At 42.7% G+C, this 17,651-nt stretch overlaps 1 long non-coding RNA gene across 1 annotated transcript; it reads right to left on the bottom strand.

Annotated features, from left to right (window-relative positions):
• Positions 1–4,530: 4,530 nt before the first annotated feature.
• On the bottom strand, positions 4,531–17,286 carry LOC125483648. Its single transcript, XR_007262588.1, has 3 exons — positions 17,129–17,286; positions 4,776–4,849; positions 4,531–4,625 (listed from the first exon to the last, which is right to left on the bottom strand). It is a non-coding gene; the product is annotated as an uncharacterized LOC125483648 (long non-coding RNA).
• Positions 17,287–17,651: the final 365 nt, after the last annotated feature.

The following is a 17,651-nucleotide window of genomic DNA, read 5'->3' as shown; positions in this document are numbered from 1 at the left end:
CAGGGATTATTGGATTAACAAGTAGGAACAGGTATCCTGTCAGCATGGCACCCCTAGCTAAGGCCAATATTTCAGCAGTGCTGCATGTTCATAAAGGCTGCTATCACAACTTTGCTTTCTCAACAGGCAGCCTTGCTCTCATGGAAAGTATTACAGGAATTCACGGGAATATAGCTTAGGAGTGTCTACATTTTAAAATGATTGGGTAGAGAAATGGGTCTTGTAACAATGTGAATGCTCAAAAGAACATAAGAACATAAGAAATGGGAGCAGGAGTGGACCATTTGGCCTCTCAAGCTTGCTCTGCCATTCAATAAGATCATGGCTGATTTTATCATGGACTCAGCTCCACTTACCCGCCCGCTCAACATAACCCTTAATTCATTTACTGTTCAAAAATATGTCTATCTATGCCGTAGAATCATCCCATGAGGTAGCCTCAACTGCTTCACTGGGGAGGGAGTTCCACAGATTCACAACCCTTTGGGTGAAGAAATTCCTCCTTAACTCAGTCCTAAATCTTGCGGCTATGTCCCATTGTTCTAGTTTCACCCAGCAGTGGAAACAACTCTCTGCTTCTATATTATCCATTCCTTTCATAATTTTATGTTACAGAAGATCCTCCCTCATTCTTCTAAATTCCAATGAGTATAGTCCCAAGAAGGCCAATGTAGTTTTATTTCAACGGGGCCTGAAGGAGCAGGTCTGTCTTTGAATCTCCTTTACTCAAGGCCATAGCAATTAATTTGTCCTCATATTTTTCTCATGCTGGTGAATCTAAGTGATACCAGCTCAATGCAGTTATATTCTAAATAACATCATATAATATTATGGTTATTGTACATTCTGTTGCTACAGCAGAAAATAACCACAAAGTCAACAGAACAAAATAAAACAAATAATGACAGCCTCTAAAATCTAGCTAACGTCTAAAAATCTAGTTAACAATTGGTATGGGAATTTTGACACAGTTCTGGAAGGCATTTTTTTAGAATTTTACAGACATTCTCACAGCTCAAAGAGCATGGCAGATACAGAAAGGCCTCCCTTCAAGTTGAGGGCTGCAGAACACCAATGTTCATTCTGCATTAAAGGAGAAACCCCGGGATGTTGTCAGTGATACGTTTTCAAAGTGGTTGACAAATGGATTGACTGAAAGCCACAGCACGTCAATAAAATGGAATTTTAAAAACCAAAAGAACTGCGGATGCTGTAAATCAGGAACAAAAACAAAGTTGCTGGAAAAGCTCAGCAGGTCTGGCAGCATCTGTGAAGGAGAAAATAGAGTTAACGTTTTGGGTCCGGTGACCTTTCCTCTGAGGATGCTGCCAGAACTGCTGAGTTCTGAGGAAGGGTCACCGGATCCGAAATGGAATTTTAAGCTTGCCACTTGAGAAGAAAACATATCCTTGGCAGCCAAGACAGGCCATATGGTACGTGTTACATTCCTTATTGAATAACTACCATTTATATATTTGCAGCTGTTGGAAAAGAGAAAAAAGTTCTAACCACTTTTTCAAGATGTAAGTTGAACAACAATAGGAAGATGAAAAATATGCCAAGGGTAGAAACAGCATTAAGAAACTCACTGATTGTAAGGAGCCTATGCTTTATTTGTATCTGGGCGGTAGGCTGTGAGGCCACTGGGGGCAGGGGAGTGCGAATAAAATCTTTTTTTTAAGAATCCCTACAGTGTGGAAACAGGCCCCTTGGCCCAACAAGTCCACACTGACTCTTGGAGCATCCCACCCAGACCCATCCCCTTATAACCCACCTAAGCTACATACCTGAACACTATGGGCAATGTAGCATGACCAATAGCCTGCACATCTTTATACTGTGGGAGGAAACCGGAGCACCCGGAGGAAACCCACACAGACATGGAGAGAACGTGCAAACTCCACACAGACAGTTGTCCAAGGGTGGAATTGAACCCGAGTCCCTGACGCTATGAGGCAGCAGTACTAACTACTGAGCCACCGTGCTGCCCCATATCTTGGAGATATGGACTCACATAATCCTGCAGTCGGCATATTTCATTGATGTTAGCCTAGTCGGGGAAGCAGGCTGCCAACTTACATCATTAAAGGCCATTTTATGGGTGCCATTTTGTAGAATGTAGGGCAGCCCCCAAGCCCTAACCCTCAGGACAGGATGGGGTCAGCGTCCCAGCCACATCTGGGAAAAAGTAGGTCATTCTAAAAAAATAGAAGGGGCTACAGCCAGTTCCTACTGTGTCAACAATTTCCTTAGAGGGTTTTCCCCTCTGATGTGAGTCTAATTTTTATTTCTTATTTACCTGCTATAGAGAACATTCCTGCATTCCTCAGCAGTAACCTCCTCTTCTCTTGGCGCTGGTGAGGCATCAGAGATACCATGCTCTGATTAAGCTGGCAGTACCAGGAGTCTAGCTGCCATCCCTAGTCAGTAGCAGACCTGTAGACAGCCAGTTCAGATGTCACCTGCAATAAAATTGCAGACTTCACCGCTAGCAAATGAGGGGCAACAACTCGCTTTTCCCCTCAATGTTGGGTTGCTGATCTCACTTGTAAAAGTCTGCTCATCATGTGGATATTCTGAATAAAAGCCCATGCTAACACTGCCAAATCCTCAGAGGCTGCTACAGAGTCTGTAAAGTAATTTTTATATCATTGACAATGTTTGATATATAGTCTTATTGTTTGTTTACACATTCCATATTGAATACAGATCAACAATCAGTTTTGTGAGCCCTTGATTAATAGAGTCTGGCCTCCACTGTCATAGTCACTGCAAATAACTCAGTTACCTTTAAAATATCGCAGAATCTCTTGGAACTTAGCACCATAGTTATGGTGTGTGTACAGACAATGCTTCTGGGAGTCAAGATTCCAGAATATGGTGCAAGAGTGAGTTATATTCATTTTCAAATCAACCTATTCAGAGATGTTCATAGATACCTCTGGTGCACAAGGGAGTTGAACACAGGCCTCCTGGCTCAGAAGTGAGGACACTAGAGTGCACTACAAGAGCCCTTCCCAAAACCCTGTTATATAAGGCAATGGTTCTGAAAGGGTTAAAGCTGAAACATAGTCAACTTGATGATGTCACAGCAACTTGGGTGGGGACAGGCAAGACTGCCCTGGGTCTCAAGGTAAACAGACCTACTATTGAACTGGAAAAGCTCAGCAGGTCTGGCAGCATCCTCAGAGGAAGGGTCACCGGACCCGAAACGTTAACTCTGATTTTTTTCTTCACGGATGCTGCCAGACCTGCTGAGCTTTTCCAGCAACTTCTGTTTTTTGTTTCTGATTTACAGCATCTGCAGTTCTTTCAGTTTTTACGATTGAACTGTCCTCATTGCCTCGCTAACAATGTTGTTAGTTTAACTTGCAATGGATACTTGTATCTGATCACTATCATGCAAAAAACTACATCTTGTTTAAGACATCAGCCTCTTCTTTTTTGTTTAACTGATGGTTTTTGTCTACATTTTAGACTCTGTAGACCCTGTAAACCTGTTAGACAAGATGATGGCAGCAATCTATCCAACCACACGTTGGCACTGGTAGGTATAGCATGCCCATATGGCATAGTAGGCAGTGGTGTAGAGTAGAATTTGATTTACCTGTTTGGAAAGAATGCCAGTGAACTCAAGAGAAATTTCCAGTGCTTTAAGAAGACTTGGTTAGCAATGAAAAGACCCGAACAATAAAGCAACTTGCAGCAGGCAAACTTGTAGCATAATTCCACACGAGAAAATTTACATTGCAGCGGCAAACAAACACCTCAGATCTGGATAGAGAAATGCAGAAGCAAGTATGAACTGGAAGCTATGTGGAGCTGACACACTTGATATACCCGTTAGTTTCAGATTACTTTGGATCCTGATTTGTTTCCAATTAGACGTCCAGAATCAGTGACTGCACGGATATTTGATGCCCTGTGAATGAAGTTGAAATCCCTGGTAGGCAAAGGGAAAGCTTTAAAACAGAAAGGTGCAATTACAGGCTGAAAAGACTGGAAATAAAAAATAGATGCACTTACAGCTCAAAGTGAGCATTGCCACCATAGCAGGAGAAAACCACAGGGCCCTGCTACAGTAAAAGAAATCAAGGGTTATGGAAATAATTCAAACCAAGGTCACAGCAGTGTGAACATTGTGAAGCCAGAATTAAAGTGAAAAAGAGACAATTTAGAAGCCTGAGCAGACAAAACCTAAAAGATGGAGAAAGTAAGGAAACTGTTGTGGCTGCAATAAGAATAGGAGATCCAAAATTGAAGGCATAGTTCCAGTAAAAAAAAGAGTTATTAATGCTGTAGCAACCAGGATTAATTTGTAGAGGCTGTATTTAGGTGTCTCAACTAAAATTGAAAGACAACGGGCATTACTAGATGTGCTGCGGACACTGTTTATGTATCAACAGTGAGCTGCTAAAGCAATGGGCTTCATCTGTAAGGCCATTGGCAGCAGGCTTTATTTGTCAGATTAAAGTACAAGAATTATTTATTAGGTTACAAAGGTGGGTAAACTTACCTTTAGCCACAGTTGGCAGGGGACCCTTTATTTTGGCTGAAAAATCATGAGACCGCATTCCAGTTAGCAGCACAGGGAAGTGGAATTGTTATGCAGCACAGTTGGAAGCCTTTAAGACAAGGAAAGTAAAATGGTATTGCTACACAGCAGGCTTAAAAGCTCGTCAGGTAAAGGGAATAAAGTGCTTTGATATACTGCAGGATTAAAAACCTTTAACTTGTTTTTTCAAATCAACCTGTTCAGAGATGTTATTAAATACCTGTGGAGCACGTGCTTGAATCCAGAACTTCCAGTCCAGGGGCAGGGACACCACCATTGTGCCACATGAGAGCCCTTAAAAACAACATGAATAAAGCAGCTGAAATCCTAATTCAGATACCAGCCTTATCACAGTAGCAACAGAATGCAGTCGATTTTTAACGTAAAAAAAACCCCAAAGGATACATGTGACAAGCCAATACGGAAAGAAGGCTGGACAGAAGTACTAAGCATCTGGGTCAATGCTCTGGAAGAAGGAAACCTCAAAGGCACAAGCAGTACCCAGCTATTAACAAAAAAGCTACGAAGACAATAGGTCGCTTCCAGAAAATGTGCAGAAGTAGGGAAGTTACAGAGCAAAACAAGCTCAAATAGCTACAAAGATGTTAATGAGATAGGGAAACCTGGAATGGAAGAAACATCCAATGTATTTACAGGGTAAATTGGTGATCCAACCAATTCATTTTGACAAAACAATTTAAGTCAATAGACATCTCATTAATTTTAAACTTGATACCAGGGCATATCGAATCAATACATGTGTGAAATTACAAACTACAAGGAGGTCTAGGAGGTATAGATCTCAAGATTAACAGTATTGTATGCTGAAAGCAACTCTGTCTCGCAAGTGGTGTAAGATAGCAGAGAATGTATATGTGGTTCGCAATCAAGATCTTAGCCATGAACAAACAAACACAGAAAACATAAATTGTTGTCCTGACCTTAACCTTATTCAAATCGAAAGGGTGATGAGACATAAAATATGGACCTTTCCTTTCCTTTTGGATGAGAACTTTAAGACCTGGATTTTTTTTTTTTGCCTTTGGCTCTGTTTCTTTTATTTCTTCTCTTGCCTTTTCTAAATTCTGATTTTATATAGCGTATTTTTAAGATTGCGCCACAGAATGGCAACTTTGTTCACTTTTCATTGTACTCCTGTATTCCTGTACATGAGTACATGTGAAAATAAAAACAATCTGGTGGAAAGAGTAAAATTAGTTACAATAATGATCAAACTGGCCAAAAGGCACCCAGTAATACCGTGAATGTTCAAGGAGATGTCAGTCATAGACCAACCAGCCACGGAACAGTCAGTCATGGAACCACAGGTCAAAGAAATGTGTGTTGTTGAACAATGAATCAAGGGACAAAGGTTAGAAGATTTTATAGGGCTTCCTAGACTCATGGTAGAATCAACTGAGAGCAGCTATGATGGTATTAGAAGATACCAAGAACTGCATTTGCTGGAGTCAGAGTCAACACAGTGTAGAGCTGGAGGAACCCAGTAAGCCAGGCACCATCCTGCTCCTCTGATGCTGCCTGGCCTGCTGTGTTCCTCCAGCTCCACACTGTGTTGACTATGATGGCATCAGAAATTTGTTCCATTTGGTTGAGAAGAATCAATGGCCATCAAGAAAAAATAAAGTCAGGAAAATATACCAGGAACAGAGACCACCTGCCCACATGCATCTGCAATTCCTCTGATGCTTTACATCAGTTTCAGAATTTCCAGTTTGCAGGCTCCGGCCACTCCCTCTTTCCCATGGATGTGCAATCCCACTACATGTCCATCCCCCACCAGGATGGTCTCAGGGCTCTCAGTTTCTTCTTTGAGCAAAGGCCTGACCATCCCCACCCACCACCACCCTCCTCTGCTCAGTCCAGCTCATCCTCAACCTCAACAACTTCTCTTTTAATTCCTCTCATTTTCTTCAGTTCAGAGGAGTGGCCATGGGTACCTGCATGGTCCCCAGTTATGCCTGTCTCTTCATGAGGTACATACAAAGTACATGGAGGTACATCCAGTCCTATTCCGGACCCTTCCAACAGGTCTTTCTCCAATATGTCAATGATATCATTGGTGCTACTTCCCTCCCTTGTCTGGAATTGGAAAAGTTCATTGATTCTACTTCCAACTTCCACCCTGCCCTCACTTTCACCAGGTCTATCTCTGATTCCTTCCTTGACATCTGTGTTTCTATTTCTGGGGATAGACTGTTCACTAATATCCACTATAAACCCATCAACTCCCACAGCTAATTGGACTACACATCTTTGCACCCTGCTTCCTGTAAAGACTTCATCCCATTCTCTCAGTTCTTCCGTCTCCTTTGCAAATGTTCTGATGAGGCCAACTTTGACAAGGGAACCTTTGAAATATCCACCCTATTCCTCAACCAAGGATTCTCCAGCACCGTTGTCCAGCACTTTTACCCTCACCCTTCTCTTCCCTCCCACAACAGTGATAGGGTTCCCCGTGTCCTTACCTACCATCCCATCTGCATCCACATCCAGAAGATCATCCGCCACCACAAGACATATATTCCCCTCCCCTGCCTTGTCCGCCCTTCCACAGGGACCATTCCCTCCAGGACATCCTGGTCCACTCTTCCTTCAACACCAACCTTCCCCTGCAACCACCATAAGTATAACACCTGCCCAGTTACCTCCTCACTCCTCAGTATCCATGGACCCAAACATACCTTTCAGGTGAAACTGCACTTCACCTGCGCTTCCCACAATCTAGTCTATTGCATTCGCTGCTCACAATGTAGTCTCCTCTACATTGGGGAAATGAAGCGTAGACTGGGTGATGCTTCGTAGAGCATCTACGTTCTGCTTGCAAAAATGACCCTGAGCTTCCAGTTGCCTGCCACTTTAACACACCACCCTGTTCCCTGGCCAACATCTCTGTCTCAGGCTTGTTGCAGTGTTCCAGCTAAGCTCAGCGCAAACTAGAAGAACAACACCTCATCTTCCGCTTGGGGATCATGCAGCCCTCCAGATTCAATATCAAGTTCAATAATTTTAGGGCCTAAACTCTTCCATGCCCTAGCCCCCAACCCCACACACCAGGCCTTGTTATCACATAGTCTGCCATTACACACTACCTATTGTTAGCCACTAACAGTCCCCATTAACAGCTATTCACCCTCCCAGCCAGAGCGTTAATTACTCCTTTGTCTATCCAACTGTTCATCTCTCTCTTTGGGCTCTACTGCTACGTATCATTTACTCCTTAACTTCTGCACATAATCCAACATTTTCCTAGCGACCATCAGTTCTGAGGAAGGGTCACCAGACCCGAAACATTAACTCTGATTTCTCTTCACAGATGGTGCCGTACCTGTTGAGCTTTTCCAGCAACTTCTGTTTTTGTTACAGAGACCACCACTATATGTTGATATTGTGTCAAAGAATGATCAGAGTCCAGTTGGTTGGTAAGGAACCGGGTGGTGTGTTAAAATCTTACTAGAAATCAGTTAAGCGTAATTTTTGTTGATTTTCATGGTGCATTTCATGCATGAGATGATGAAGGAAGGAGGCTGACAAAAAAATGGGTAACCATAGGCCCATTGATTTAACTTCTGTAGTGAGGAAAATGCTTGAATCTGTAATCAAGGGAGAAATAGCGATACATCTGCATAGAAATTATCCCGCTGGGCAGACACAACATGGGTGCATGAAAGACAGGTCATGTTTAACTAATTTACTGGAATTCTTTGAGAACATTATGAGTCTGGTGGACAATGGGGAACCGGTGGATGTGGTGTATCTGGATTTCTGGAAGGCATTTGACAAGGTGCCACACAAAAGGCAGCTGATTAAGATACAGGTGCACGGTGTTATGGGTAATGTATTAGCATGGATAGAAGATTAGTTAACTACACAGAAAGCAAAGAGTGAGGATAAGTGGATGTTTTTCTGGTTAGGAAGCAATAGTTAGTGGTGTACTTTAGGGATCAGTGTTGGGACTGCAATTGTTTGCAATTTACATAGATGCTTTAGAGTTGGAGGCCAAGTGTAGTGTGTCACAGGTGACACTAAAATGAGTGGTAGACCAAAGTGTGCAGAGAACAATGAAATTCTGCAGCAGGATATAGATAGGTTAAGTGAGTGGGAAAAGGTCTGACAGATGGAGTACGATATTGGTAAATGTGAGGACATCCGTTTTGGTAGAATTAACAGCAAAATGGAGTATCATTTAAATGGTGAAAAATTGCAGCATGCTGATGTGCAGAGGGACCTGGGTGTCCTTGTGTATGAATCACAAAAAGTTGGTTTGCAGGTGCAGCAGGTGATTAAGAAGGCAAATGGAATATTGCCCTCCATTGTTAGAGGGATGAGTTTAAAAACAGGGAGGTTATGCTGCAGCTGTATAGGGGGCTGGTGAGGCCACACCTAGAGTACTGTGTACAGTTTTGGTCTCCTTACTTGAGAAAGGATGTACTGGCAATGGAGGGGTGTACAGAGGAGGTTTGCTAGGTTCATTCTGGAATTGAGAAGGTGGCCTTATGAGGAGATACTAAGTAGACTGGGACTGTACTCACTGGAATTTAGAAGAATGAGGGAGGATCTTAGAGAAACATATAAAATTATGAAGCGAATTGATAAGATAGAAGCAGGGAGGTTGTTTCCACTGGCGGGTGAAACTAGAACAACGGGGCATAGCCTCAAAATAAGGGGGAGCAGATTTAGGATCGAGTTGAGGAGGAACTTCTTCATCCAAAGGGTTGTGAATCTGTGGAATTCTCTGCCCAATGAAGCAATTGAGGTTACCTCATTGAATATTTTTTAAACAAAGATTGACGGGTTTTTGAAAAGTGAAGGAATTGAGAGCTATGGTGAATGGGCAGGTAAGTGGAGCTGAGTCCATGAAAAGATCAGCCGAATGGCAGAGCAAGCTCAATGGACCAGATGGCCTACTCCTGCTTCTATTTCTTATGTTCTTATGTTCATACAAATCAAACACCATCATAGGGCACAATCCTTTGGCACCAGCTACATGCACCTCTCGTCCACAGATGGTGGCATCTGCCAACTCTCCAAGACCATCATGCCACCTCTCTGATCCACGTGTCAGACAGTTCAGGAATCGTGCACTCATTGCATTGCAGACTGCACTGGCAACTAGCATTGAAAAGCCAAACAAAAAAAAATTGAAAGAATTGTGGATGCTGGAAATCAGAAACAAAAACAGAAATGGTTGGAAAAACTAAGAAGGTCTGGCAGTGTCTGTGGAGAAAATCAGAGTTACTGTGTTGGGTCCAGTGACCCTTCTTCAGAGGTCAGCATTGAAAAGTTGCTGTAAGGATACTTTGTGTGCCTGGTCAAGCAACTAGCTCACAGACTGGGCCAGGCTCCATCTCAGCGCTACTGATTCTCTTAATGCTTTTTCACATAACCCCTACTCATATGCTTGCAGCATTCCTGCTTTACTCTCCCTTGCCGTGCCAACTAGAGCAGTCACAGATCTAGGGGCAGTTTGTTAATTTGATGGTGTAGGCTCATGTACCCAGGTTGTTTGGGCCCTGGATCAGTGTGTAATCTATGGGGTTCGCAGAGACAGTGATCAGGAAGAGGATCTGGATGTTAGGGAGATCACTCACACTTTGAGGTGGAGGCTAAATGTCACTGACTGAACAGCACTCCTTGTCACCTCCCATTGCACTGAAAAATGAAATGATGTGATGTGAAGGGAAATGGCTGTAAAGGCCCCTAGAGTAGGTGGGGTAAGTGTCTCGACCGATGAGAGAGGAATCTGTAGGCCTCAGTGATGTGAGGCCTTTTAAAGGTAAACATTACACTCAGAGCTATGCACTGTCCAGGGCACAGACCTGCAGACTCCCCAGTCCCTGGAGGTCCTACTGCATTGACCCCATTCCACCCTCACCCAGATATTGATGAGCACCTCATTCACCTTTTCAAAAGAGCCAAGAGAACAGGTAGGTGTGTTCCATCATGAGGGGTGATGGTATCAGTCCATATACACCTTGCCTACCCTGCTTCCACATCCTGTAGCAGGCTTCCAACACTCACATTGCTTCATGGCACATAATGTGTGGACGTGAACTTATGTGTCATGCTGTCACTATTACATAGGGACACACAGACAACTCATGCATGCAGGTGTCACGCAATAGTGAGCAATTTTACAATAACAAAAAGCTTCATTTACATTGAAATCGCAGCTGTGCCCCCAAAGAACTCATTAAGTTTTTTTCTTCCTTTTACTCCCTGTACAGCTAAGTGCTGAACCTGGTTCTGCAGCTGGGAGGAAGGAACTGCCTCAGCAGTGGTGTCCCTCGGCTTTCAATTGGTTGGCCTCAGGGACATTTGTGTCTGAACAGACCAGACACGGTGAGTTGTCTATATGCCAGGGACAAGTCTTTCCTCCTCAGCTTGAACTTCTAATGGTTGAAGGGGGCAGGCAGGGTAAGGTTGAAGGGCACAGCCACCTCTGGAGTGACCCGTGAGGGATATCTGGGGGCCCTGTGTATGGTTCTTCCTCCAGCCTCCTAGAACTGCCCTGCCTCCTTGTCAAGAAGGGGCACCTGGAAAGAGTATCAGGTTCCCCATCTCACTGTTGCCATGCCTTCAGTCCTGGGGACTGATGGTCAGCAGGATGGTGCTCCTCTCCAGCAGACCCTGATGGTGCTGGACCTGGCTCTCCATGGCAGCTGCCAACCTGCCCATGGAAGCAGACTGAAGGATGCATGACACATTGCCCTGCTGCAGCTTCGGAACAACGAATGTCAATGCAACCCACATCCCTGGCTGCTGCTCCAGTGCCTCCCTGTGAATGTGGAAGTAGTCCCTGATTGCAGACACCACAGGGCCCTCTCCTGCCTGGTCTTTGGCAGTCCTTTGAGTGTCAGCGGCCTGGGCTATGTTTTCCTGAGCCAGCTGCAGTGCTGTCGCAGTGAAGTACTCACCCGATTCTGCTCACAAACTTTCTAAAGCTGACATTCCCACCGAGGTATCAGTTTCTGATCTGGTGGAGGGTACAGGAGGCAGCCTTGCTGATGCTTCCTGTGAAGCCTCACTAATGCCCTCCTTAGAAATTGAGGAGGTGGCTTCTGGCAGAGATGGATATATCTCCATTATGTCAGTGGTCATCCCACTGGTGCCTACAAGACATACAAGAGAGAAGGTGTTACAGCCAATGATTAGAAATGGTGTGCAATGAATGACACTGACAGCGAGTCTGAGTGAGAGTTGCAGTGGAATGAAATATTTACTCAATTGGCAGGATATGGATGTTTCTGCAGGAGTAGTTCTAGTCTTCTGAGAAGGACATGATTCTCTCCATGTAGGGGGTGAGGTACCTGATGTTGGGCACCCGTTCACTCATTCTGGCTGTTTGGCTATGTCTTCTCCTGGAAGGGGAGATAGGGAGGTATTGAGTGGGGTGAAAGTGTGTGGCACCACTGTTAGTGCTGGTGCAGATGGATGAAAGGTAGTGAGATATCCTAAGGGAGCACGCTGCACAGAGACCATGCAGGGTTAGTGGTGTGGGAGGTTGTGATGTTACGAGAGCAAGTGAGGGAGAATTGCAAGCAATAGTGAAGGTGGTAGTGTGTGACTCATGGTGGGAGGTCGGTGCAGCAGCAGAGATAGAGATAGACAGAGATAACAGAGATAGGAGTGTCGGCCTTATCCTGGGGAAGCAGAGAGGGTCACAGTTTCTTGTGACATTGCTGACCATTCATCCAGACCATGGAGACCACGCTGACCTGGATAGCAACCTCAAATCAGGCTGCCAGGGTCTGGCATTGCAAACTCCTCTGGTGGTTCTCCAAGAAGAGGATGCCCGTCCTGATACTTCCTTGTCCAACACTTTCACTTTGTTGCTGACAATAAGCCAATCAGCTTCAAAATGCCAATGCTTGTTCAGGTCCAATTTTGTGCCGAAGATCTGCAGCTTTTATCGTGTGCTCCTAGTGTGCACTATTTCAGATTCAAAAATTGACTTGAATTAATATCCAGGCTTACTGCTCTGCTAATCTAATCTGACAAATATCCATTTTACATTCCATATGATTATGCTATACGGTAACATGAACAACATTATTATCTTATTTTTGCTAACAGAAGGAAAAAACATACAAGCATGGATGACTAGCAAGAGTGGGGGCCTTGGGTCTGGGTGGGATGCTCTTCAGAGGGTCGATGGGCAGAGTGGCCTGTTTCTACACTGTAGGGAGTCTATGACTGATTTGAACCTTCTGTGGGGGACTTGTCAAAAACCTTTTGAAAATCCAAATATATTACAACCTTTATATCCCTTTTATCAACTTCGTTTGTAACATCCTTGAAAACTCCAATAAGTTTGCCACGCACAATATCCCATTCGCAAATCAATGCTGACTGTACCAAATTAAATAACTTTTATCTAAGTTTCGATCATCACATGCTTTATAATAAATTCTAGCATCTTCCTTATTACTGAGGTTAGGCTAACAGGTCTGTAAATGCCTGTATATTGTCCTTTTCTCCTTCTTAAACGGTGTGGAGATATTTGCTAGCTCCCAGTCTATAGGAATCATTCCAGAATCCATAGAATGTTGGAAATTGATCATCACTATATTGTCTTTCTCTGAAGCTGCTTCCTTCAATGCCCTGGGATGTAGAATATCAGGTTCCGGGGATTTACCAACTTTCAGCTCCGTTAATTTCCTCAGTATGACCTTCCTACCAATAATAACTTGCTCCAACTCCTCATTCTCCCTAATCAGGATGATTTTAAAGAAGGAGGGAGAGGTGGGGGGGTTTACTGAAAAAATTCCCGAGTGTGGAGTCCAGGCAGCTGAATGCCTGGTGGATGATTAAAATCAAGGATGTTCAAGAAGCCAGAATTTGAGGAATGCAGAGATCTCAGAGTGCAACATTTTGAGTACTGTCTACAATTCTGGTCACCCTGCTGTAGGAAGGATGTTATTAAACTAAAAAGGGTGCAAAAAAGATTTACAAGGATGTTACTGAGACTGGAAGGTTGGAGTTATAAAGAAAGATGAGAATAGGCTGGGACTTTTTTCCCTGGAGCGTAGGGTGCTGTAGGGTAACATTATACAGGTTTATAAAATCATAAAGAGCATAGAGAATGTCTTTTCTGCAGGTTAGTGGAGTCCAAAACTAGACCACATAGGTTTAAGGTCAGACGGGAAAGATTTAAAAGGCACCTGAGGAGCAACGTTTTCACGCAGATGGTGGTGCATGTATGGAATGAGACACCAGAGCAGGTAGTAGAGGCGGGTACAATTACAATATTTAAAAGATGTTTGATCAGGTATATGGATAGGAAAGAATTAGGGGGATGTGGGCCAAATGCAGGCAAATGTGACTAGTTTAGTTTGGGAAACCTGGTCAGCATGGACGAGTTGGGCTGAAAGGTCAGTTCCTATGCTGTATGATTCTATGACTCTAGTGCCTCAACCATGCTTCCAGCCTCCACCTATAGATCCTTTTGAGGGTCTTTAGGAGCCCCATCCTCGTCTTATTCTCTTTTAATGATTTGGGTGTCTTTAGAAGATTTTTGGTTTCCCTTTCATGGTAGCTGCTAATCTTTTCACAAACACTTATTTTGGCCTTTTTTAGTTCCTTTTTCACTTCCTCTACAAGCTTTTTATATTTGGCCCAGTTTTTATAATGCTTGCATTACCAACCTGACACCTATCATACAATCCCGTTTTCTGACTTGTTTTACTCTCTGTCTCTTCTGTTACATGGGAAGCTCTAAGTTTGCTTGTCTTACCTATCACCTCATGGAAATGTAGCTCCACCATATCCCAAATCTCATTTTTAAAGGCAGACCATTGTTTCAGTAAATTTTACTTGCCAATCTGTAATTCCAGTTTACTTGGGATAGATCCATTGTCACCAATTAAAATTGGCCCTCCGCCTATTAATTATATTTATTCTGGATATCTCCCTATCCTTTCCTGTTGATAATCTAAACCCCAGGATACTATGATCCCCACTCTCTACACATTCACCTATTGATACTTGATCCACTTGACCCATCTCGTTCCATAGAAACATTCCTCTACACTTGTTAGGCTTGAAATATACTACTCAAGAAAATTCTCCTGAAGACATTTCCGCAACTCTTCTCTTATTAGTTCAGTGTATGGTAAGGTAATTAAAGCCTCCCATTATCATTACTCTTTAGTCTTTGCATCTTTCTGTAAATTCCTTGCAAATTTGCTCCTCTGTATCTTTCTCACATCATTGGCCTACAGTGTACACAACAGTGGTAATAATAACTCTATTCATTCTTGACTGTATAGGAAATTCTCTCTCTAGTGCTCCAGCACTTAATCAATGCTAACATTCCCTCCTTCCTATCTTTTCTGAATGACTTGTATGCAGGGATATTTAATATCTAATCTGGCTGTCTTTTCTGAGGTCTTTGTGATCACAGCATTCTACTCCCGTGTGGATTTTTGTGCCCACAGCCCATTAAACCTTAATTATCACACATCATGCATTCAAATAGATTCACTTCAAATCTAATTTAGACCTATTGCATTTCCTCTTACTCTGACTCTACTAATATCACTATGTCTTATTCTGCTACCATCTGTTTCTGCTGTTTTTTGAGCACCTTGTTTCTCTTTTCTAATGATACATCAGGATTCCCTACCAAGTCAATTTAAACCTTCCCAACAGGACCAGAAAGCCATCCTCCTTGGCCATTGGTTCTGACTCTAATATAACCCTTCAGACCTGTACAGGTTCCACCTCTCCAAGAACTGTCCCAGAAATCTAAAGCTGCCTCCCTCCTGAATTATCTCTTTGGTCGCAGACTAATCTGTTCTATCCTCCTGTTACTTTATGCACTAATGAGTGGCCCTGGATATAATCTGCAGATTTTTTTCCCTTGAGCTCTTTCTTGATAGTGTTCTTCCTGCCTCTCTAAAATATTTGTGGTACCCATTTTCTACATATATTGTTAGTACCAATATGCAATATGACCTCTGAGTGTAGAGACTGTCCCTTCTGAATTCTCACTAACATCCACACCCCTGGCACCAGAGAGGCTGCTTACCATTCTAGAATCACATAAGTGGCTGCTGAAATACCCGTGTTTCCCTGATGATAAAATGTCCTTTCATTATTGCTTTCCCAATTTCCCTGCTGTTTGCCCATACCATTATGTCACTTGTGGTACCATGAACCTCACTCTAGCTGCTTTCCCCTGAGGAATCATCACTCATGTCGATACTCAGAACTGAATACCAGTTAGAGAGCAACATGTACTAAGTGCACTCCTACATGACCTGCTTACCTGTCTGGCAGTCACCAATTGCCTTTTTCCCTGTACATTTTAAGCTGTGTGGTGACATCTAGAAGAACACTATCCACAAAGCTCTCAATCTTGTGGATGTGCAATGGTGGGGTCAATTGCTGTTCAAGCTCCAAAAACCTAGACTTCCAGATACTCCAGTGAATGATATGACTTGCACATATAGATGAACAACACTTTTGCTCATCTCGTCCAATATCTTATAATGCGGCTAGCTGCCATATTGTCCTCTGTAATGGCCCCTGTGAAGTGCTTTGGAGTATTTTATTGTGTTGAAAATGCTATATAGAGATAAGTTGTTATTATTGTAGTCCAGAACATCAGGACCTGTCCTGAAATTCCCGTGTGTAGCAGGATATACACTCCATGAAGTGCTTTGTCATGCATCTATTTATTAAAGTATCAACTAAAGCTAGCAGAAAGAAAATGAAAGATTTTAAAAGATACTGTGATTAGGAGCCTAAAAGATATTCACTTCTAAGAATCTTCCAATGAATTAATATAGTTCAAAGCTCTAAATTCTGGATCAAAATATCCATACTTCCACATTTACCCTCAATCGTGATGTTAGCTTCCTTGAGTTCAACTGATCATTTCTTCCTGCACTGATTCTGACCTTTACCCTGGCGTCATTCTGTTCATGTAGCTTCAGATGAAGTTTCTTTGCTTCTGCAAATTGTAGACCTTTCTACTCTAGGTCCACTCCTACAGGTCAGCCTACCCTGATGTCATTTACGTTGAGCTCATGTTCTAACCTTTTAGACAGTTTAAAAGGAAATTGGTGGAAAGTCTCTCTATCTCTTTGATTGCTGGAAGCAAATCACCAGCCAAAAGCCACAATCAAACAGGAAATCAAACAACTTCTTTCAGCCAATTTGCAGAATATAAAATCTAAAAAGCAACAGCTGAACTGCTAGAGTCAGGACAAACTGGAACTGCCCAATTTAATGGTCACAATATTACATGGTCTAGTCCACACGGAAAAACCACACACTGATTTGTATATCTTTTTAATTTTTTATCGTTTTACTCATTTCTCATTTCTAATCTGTACATATGTGTATTACATTTCCTTTTTTATAGTATAGTAACAAATAAACTCAGTATTTCTTTAATCACGTTTAAATTGGCTAATTTTAAAACATTAACATATTGGAACTGGGAAAGATGGGAAGGGTCCATTGTTTTTAAGTTAAGTTTTAAGTTAACCTTATTGCAACCAACTGAGTGGGATTGAATAATGAAGAGAAGGCAATTCCTCCCACCTCATCTTGAATCATAATGAATTGGAGCCCCTTGCCTGGGGACCAGTTGTGATGACGTATTCACGTGAGTCTGCCAATGTTCTTTAATACAGGTTCGTTGCACAAAAGAAAGAAAAACAAACATATTGAGAAAAGACACATTTTGTCAAAATTTTATATTGTGAACTCATCAAGTCAATTTGAAATATAAGAAAGAAATTAACATTTATACTGCACGAGTGGGGAGCTGAATAGTTAGCAAGTGGACTCTGATTGGTTGAGACAAAGAGAATGCAACCATTATTGCTAATTGACAGTTAACCACTGGGCTTTGTTTAAATTTTAAATCAAACAGTTTAATTTTGATTTATCAGGGCATTGCCTGAGAAATGAACCAGCGGATGGCTTTCACTTATTTTCTGGAGTTGCAACAGGTGAAATGTGCATACATGATCTTTTTGTCTGAAAAGGTACAGGGCCCTGCGTATTAATACAGGTAGCTTCCAGTGCACAGAGGTATGCTATGCTGTGAGCCTGATCGGCA

This window comes from Rhincodon typus, chromosome 8 (assembly GCF_021869965.1).
Source record: "Rhincodon typus isolate 14 chromosome 8, sRhiTyp1.1, whole genome shotgun sequence".
In the NCBI taxonomy this organism is placed as follows: domain Eukaryota; kingdom Metazoa; phylum Chordata; class Chondrichthyes; order Orectolobiformes; family Rhincodontidae; genus Rhincodon; species Rhincodon typus.
This window is presented reverse-complemented; position numbering and strand designations above follow the sequence as displayed.